Source organism: Heterodontus francisci, unplaced genomic scaffold, assembly GCF_036365525.1.
Source record: "Heterodontus francisci isolate sHetFra1 unplaced genomic scaffold, sHetFra1.hap1 HAP1_SCAFFOLD_53, whole genome shotgun sequence".
NCBI lineage: Eukaryota > Metazoa > Chordata > Chondrichthyes > Heterodontiformes > Heterodontidae > Heterodontus > Heterodontus francisci.
The window spans coordinates 900,762-908,013 of NW_027141851.1; the positions used below are offsets into that span (position 1 = coordinate 900,762).

The 7,252-nt window shown below is 46.6% G+C and overlaps 1 pseudogene; it reads right to left on the reverse strand.

Annotated features, from left to right (window-relative positions):
• Nucleotides 1–878: 878 nt before the first annotated feature.
• On the reverse strand, nucleotides 879–5,154 carry LOC137364934 (uncharacterized; annotated as a pseudogene).
• Between the last annotated feature and the right edge of the window lie 2,098 nt (nucleotides 5,155–7,252).

Genomic DNA, 7,252 nt, shown 5'->3' on the forward strand with positions numbered 1-7,252 from the left:
ACAACCAAACGACTAATTTTATCTGCGAATGCTGCCTCATAGATTAACTCCTACACAATCCCAGCAAACACACTGAGACCCTCTTCCCTCCCAACTATCACCAGGATTGGTTTGAGAAATTTCCCTTCAGGATCACAGTCGGTGAATGGTTACTTACATCAGAAGACACTGAGAGAAACTGAGAGAAGGGATCTATCGAGTTGAATAGTTCTAGATTGTAAAGTCAGTTTCAATTACAAACACTCAGTTGACGGCGGTGAATTCAATTTCAGTCGGAAATTTCGGTGCACACTCCAGTGCCAGTACTGAGGGAGCGCTGCTCTGTCAGAAGTACCGTCTACCAGATCAGATATTAAAATAAGACGCCATCTGCCCTCTCAGGTCGATGTAACAGATCCCATGGCATTAGTCTGAAGAAGAGCAGTAGTGGCAGGTGGGGGATGGGGTCTCCCCGGTATCCTGGGGCCTAATATTTATCATTCATCCAACATTACTGCAGCATATTATCTGGGTTTTGGAATCTGGCTTTTGTGGGATCTTGCTGTGCACAAACTGGCTTCCGATTTTCCCACATCACAACAGCGACTACACTTCCCGTATAACTTCATTGGCTGTTGAGCGTTAGGTGACGCACTGAGGTCGTGAAGGGCTCTATAGAAATGCAAGTCTTCCTTCACTGCTGACAATGCATCATTCCAGGAATACAAAGTCTGAATTTCAAAGATTTAATATTTAAATCACATATACAAAAACCGTGTGCCAACATTATTAACAATATATCAACACTCTTTGCTACTCAAGTCCTTCCCAAAGGAGCTCCCATGGTTTCAGTGTGAGGATTGTGAGTGGATTGTCATCAATCAGGTGTTAATAGTTGCTCATAGTCTGTGGTCCCTCAGAACCCGAGTCTGAGGGGTCTTGCTCACAGTCTGCAGTATCACTGCAGTCCCCAGTGCAGTCTGGTCCAGCCCGCTTCCTGGCCGTGTGGCCGCACTGGGTTGTAGAATGGACACGGGCACGGATGCAATGTCACCCCGAGAGAGGGCAGAATGCACCAGGTGCACGGTGCCAGTCTCATGTGGCCAGGACTCAGCACTGACCGGTGGGAGAGTTGACTGCAGCAGAGCTGTGACACGACCGAAGCCACGGTCAATATATCCAACCAGCCTTTCCAAACCGGAGGAGACGGTACAGGTTAGAGCCTGAAAGGCGCCTGTTTGAGCCTCGATCAACGATGCCAGGTCGGGGACCACCGGATCCTGGACAGGGGGCATCACAGCGGCGTCCGTGGAGCTCACCATAGGCTCCTTGGTGACTGCAAGGTGGTGAGGTATTGTGACAGAGCATCACCCAGTATGGACACAGACTCCTCCATCCTCTCAGACAGGGTGAGGCAGTTCCTGGACAGGTTGTCCAGTGCCTCCAGCAGTTGATGATGCACTTGGAAGATCCTCATTTTAAAGGCTGGGCTGGTGAACTCTCCATCCGTGTGCTCTTCGGCAGAGCTGGAAGCTGAGCTTGCCCTTCGGCCATCCATCTCCTGCACTCTCCTTTCCACCATGGCCAGCTTCTGCTCACCATTCCTGAATGATTCACTCTCCGTGCATCCTGACAACTGGACATCTCTTCCACCAGCGAATCCCGTGTTGATGTACTGGAATCTTGGAGCTGGTGACAAAGCCTTTTCTGTTCGCTGGTCCCCTTCCATCTCATACACAGCGGGACCCAAGTAATGGCTCAGACCTGGAACAGAGGGGAGAGGGGCAAGTGTCAGTGTGTGATGGGAAGGTTAGATAGCAGCAAGATGAGGGGGCAGCACAATGTGAGTGCAGGGCGCCACAACGTCCACGTGATTGTTTAACAGAAGAGAAAGGATTAGAGAATTAGGTCTTCACCCTGTGTCAACCGGCCTCCAACACTGTCATTCTGCATTCTTCTCCAGCTGCCGAGCCATATGATGTCCAGAGCTTCTTGCTCCATCTGGGTGAGTTCCTGAATACAGGTCCTCTTCCTGGGCTTGTGTGCCAGTTTGTCCTGTGGAGAGAGTGGAAGGGAGTTAGTCTCTGCTGTCTGAGGCTGTAATCTGAAGAGGTGTTGGGGAAACTCCAGATAAAGGAAGAAAACGTGCATTTTTATAGCACCATTCAGGACTCAAGATGTCCCGAACAGTCTGGAGCCAATGGAGGACCTTGGAAATCTCGTCTCTGCTGTAATGTATGAAATGCGGCAGCCAATTTGCCAACAGCGTGGTCCCACTTTGAGATCAATGATCAGGTAATGTGTTTCAGTGCAGTTTGTTGAGGGATAAATGTTGGCCAAGGGAACCCAGGTGAACTCTCTTGTTCATCTTCAAAATAGTGCAATGGGATTGTTTACACCAACTGAGAGGACAGGACCATGGTCTGACATCTTACCTAAAAGGAAACACCAGTGTTAACCTAGATGCTGCTCTCAATTCTGTGGAATAGGACTGTAATCCACCATTTCTAACGCTAAGGTGACCTACTGTACCATGGCAGATACTAGCAAAGATAAGGGCTTGCATTTATATAGCAACTTTGAAGACCAAATGACGTTGTAAAATGCTTTATCGCCAATTAAGTACTTTGAAGTGTATACGCTGTTGGAATAGAAGAAAAGCGGCAGTCAATTTGTGCACAGAAGATCCCAATTACAGCAATGTGATTCTGACCCGATCATCTGCTTTTGTGGTGTTGATTGAGGGATTAATATTGGGAAGAATTGTCCCTCTGCTCTTCCTCCACATCGTGGCCATGGGATCTTTTACATCCACCTGAGAGGGCAGACGGGATCTCTCTTTGTCATTTCATCGGAAACGTGGCACCTCTGACTGACTTACAATTGTATGGGGACCCGGTGAGACCGCACCTGGAGTACTGTGTGCAGTTTGGTCTCCGTACCTAAGGAAGGATATACTTCCCTGGAGGTAGTTCTGGGTTGGTACCTCGGATGAGAGGGTTGCCCTACGGTGAGATGCTGAGCAAATTGTGCTCATACTCTAGGCAGTTTAGAAGAATGAGAGGGGGTGGCTCACATTCGTACCAATGGCATAGGTAGAAAAAGGGATGAAGTCCTGTAACAAGAATTTAGGGAGCTAGGTAGCAGATTAAAAAGCAGGACCTCATAGGTTGCAATCTCTGGATTACCCCTGGTGCCATGTGCTACTGAGTATAGGAATAGAAGGATAGAGCAGATGTATGCGTGGCTGAAGAGATGATGCAGGAGGGAGGGCGTTAGTTGGCTGGATCTCTCGGTCTGTTTCCAGCGAAGGTGGGACCTGAACAAGTTGGATGAGTTGCACCTGAACCGAAATGGGGCCAACATCCTTGCTGGGAGATTTGTTAGTGCTGTTTTCTTTTTTTCTTTGGGGGGGGGGGGAGGCGGTGCTGGCTAAATTAATTTGGCAGGTGATGTGATACAGAGTGGAGGGACAGTAGTGGTGATACAAGTCAAATATAGAAGAGCAATTGAGTCAGACTGGAAGGCAGTGCAAATATAGACCTGGTATGGCACAAGCGAATAATGCAAGGCTGGATTGCCTCTGTTTTAAAGCAAGGAGTCTTACTAGTAAGGCTGATGAATTGCGTGCGTTGATTAACACATGGGAATATGATATTATTGATATCACTGTGACATGGTTGAGGGAAGGGCAGGACAGGCAGCTCAATATTCCAGGGTATAGAATCTTCAGGCGTGACAGGGGAGGGTGTGAAAGAGGAGGTGGCATTGGACTGTTGAACAGGAAGTCAATTACTGCAGTAAGAAAGGATGATATCTTGGAGGGTTCTTCAAAAGCGCAGGGTCAATAACCAGTGGGCATAGATTTAAGCTAAGGGGCAGGAGGTTTAGACAAGATTTGAGGGAAGAAACATCACCCAGAGGATGGAGAAATCTGGAAAACACTGATTGAAGGGGTGGTAGAGGCAGGAAACCTGACAACATTTAAGCAGTATTTAGATGAGCACTTGAAACGCCATAGCATTAAGGCTACGGGCCAAGTGCTGGAAAATGTGATTAGAATAGATAAGTGCTTGATGGCTGGCACAGACATGATGGGTCGAAGAGCCTGTTTCTGTGCTGTATAAATCTATGATCTCATTGAAACATATATAACTCTGAAGGGGTTTGCTAAGGCAGACACTGAGAGGGGTTATCCTTCAACTGGGGAATCTAGACACAGGGACACAGCCTCAGTATTAGTGGCCAATCCTGCAGGACTGAAAGGAGGAGAAATGTATTCACTCAGAGGGTGTGAAACATTAGAATTCTACATCTCAGAAGGTTGCAGATGCTTTATCTTTGTGTATTAACAAGACTGTGATTGATACTTTTGTAAACTCTCAGGGAATCGAGGAATATGAGGAGCAGGTGGAAAATGGAGCTGAGGTAGAAGATCAGCCATGATTGTATTGATGGTTGGAGCAGACTTCAGGGGCCATATGGTATATACCTGCTCCTCATGGCCTTAGCAGCACTTGCTCATTGATGGGTCAAGTTAGTTTGTTGTGCTCAGGTCCTGGAGTGGAACCTGAAATCACAGAGTTGTGACTGAGAGGTCACAGTGTTACCAACAGAGCCGCAGAGCCATGTACCACAATGATAGTAGGAATGAGGGTCTTCAGTTAATGTGGAGAGACTGGAGAAGCTGGGATTGTTCTCCTTAAAGCAGGGGAATATAATGGGAGATTTAATAGAGGTGTTCAAATTGGGCGGGTTTTTATACAGTCAATAAGGAGAAACTATTTCTCTGCTCCTGTTCAAATCCAGCAGTGAGATCGTACATGTCACACGTGACTTGTTTAACCCAATCATGTTAAGGACGCACTTCTGACAGTGTCGCAGTCCCTGAGCAGTGACCGGGAGTCTTACCCTTGCAGTGCGGGTGATGTCGTTGAACTTCTTGCGGCACTGCCCCCCTGTCCGGATGACATCAGTCCTGGCATTCACATTGAGGGCCACCTCCTCCCAGGCCTGGCGTAGTGTCTGTCTGGGCATCTTCCTCCCGTCCGAGGGGACTTCCTTGCGGGACCTCACCTGTTCCACCAGAATCTCCACTGCTGCATCGCTGAATCTCGGAGCTTTCGATTCCGACATGTTTCAGGGACGGAGGCGGCGAAGAAGCAGCGACTGCAGACAAAGTGAAGGATGAGAGAGAGGTTTAAAGAGCGCCGGGCCCGCCGGAAATCCCAGCCGCCGGAAATTCCCAACCTTCCAGCTGGGCGAGCAGTCCGTCACTGCACCGCAGGCTGGCTCATTGTCCCAATCCCATACAAAGACTTGCCGCCAGTCAAAGTGATTCCTGCCAATGACAGGAGCTTTCAACACTCCCGCCTGATATCCACCCGCAGTCAAAATGCTCCCTGGCTCTGACAGCAGCGGTGCTGCTCGAGAAAGAGCTGTGTTAAAGCAGCACAAACACAGTTTGAAATGCAACCCCCACCTCTTATTTAATGTTGAATTCCTTGCTTTAACATTTGCAGCACATCACACAGACAGTATTCTGTCGGTATTCTGTTCAGTACAAACTTGCTGACTGATTTATTTGAACAGGAGATAAATACACCAAACACAGATTGTAAATAGGTGATTAATTCTGCATCTGTGACTAACTGTATTGTGTATAAGTGCAATATTAACTCTGTATCTGTCAGTATCTGGTTTTGTGTGTGAATGTGCTATGAATTTTCTCTCTGTCACTATCTGGGACTATGTGTGAATGCGGCATTAATTCTGACTCACATCAAAACAGAAGGAAATACTCAGCAGGTCTGGGAACATCTGTGGAGAGAACAACAGAGTTAATGTTTCAGGTTTGCGACTTTTCATCAGAACTGTTAAAGGTTAGAAATGTAACAGGCTATGAACAAGTGTAAAGTGGGCGGGGTGGAGGGGAAGATGAACACAAGGGAAGGTGTGTGAGAGGGCTGAGGACAGGAGAGAGTAAATGATACAGAGGTCATGGAACAAAGGCAAAGGGAGTGTCATTAGTTGCATTAAAAGACAAAGCATTAGTCTGGAGAGAGTGTTAATGACAGACTAATGAACAGATCTGTCCAAATGCAGAAATCTGAAAGAAAAAGTTTAATGCAGGCCCATGGTTAAAATAAAGTACAAAAGACAGTCATACTCTGAAGTTTTTGAACTCAATGTTGAATCTAGAAGGCTGTCGAGGGACATTCTGTTCCTGTCACCCTCTGGTACTCTGAGTGCATATGGGATTAATTCTGTCTGTCACTCCCTTGTACAGTTTGTGAATGTGGGATTAATTCTGCATCTGTTTCGCTTTGGTACAGTGTGTGAGTGTGGAGTTAAGTCTGCATCTGTCAGATTCTCTTACTGTATATGAGTGGGGGAATAATTCTTCAGCTACCTCGCTTTGATACAGTCTATGAGTTTGGGATTAATTCTGTATCTTTCAGATTCTGTTCCTGTGTATGTGTGCAGGATTAATTCAGTCTCTGTCATTCTCAGTTCCTTTGTCAGAGTGTGGGATTCACTCTCTTTCTGACAGTTCCAGATACTGTGTGTGAGTGTGGGATCAGTTGTACTTCTATCACTGTCTGGTGCAGTGTGAGTGTGGGATTCACTCTGTGTCTGTTTCTCTCTGATCCTGTGTGTGTGAGTAGGATTAATTCAGTCTCTGTCATTCTCAGTTCCTTTGTCTGAATGTGGGATTCACTCTCTTTCTGACAGTTCCAGATACTGTGTGTGAGTGTGAGATCAGTTGTGTGCAGTGTGAGTGTGGGATTCACTCTGTGTCTGTCACTCTCTGGACATTGTCTGTCTGAAACTTCCTGATACTATGTATCAGGGACGGAGACACTCTCTATCTGTACGTCTCTGCTACAGATTGTGAGTGTGGGATTCATTTGACCCTCTCCGGAACTGTGTGTGATGTAATCATTCTATATTTGGTCAGTCTCTGGTATTCTATGTTATTATAGGGTACATAATGTATCTGTCAGTCCCCGATACAATATGGTTTTGGGATTCGTTCTGCATCGATCTGACTGTGTTACTGTATATGATTGTGGGATTCATTCTGTACTTGTCTGTTGTGGTATTGTGTGTGCATGGGAATTATTCTGTCTCTCTTTGCCTCTGATATTGTAAGTTTGTGTTTAATTCTGCACTTGATACAATATGTCAGTGTAGCATATTTTTTGGCTGTTGTTGTTTGCAACAATCTCTGGCATAACAGGTAACTCAGAGTAATATGCAGAGACCCAGA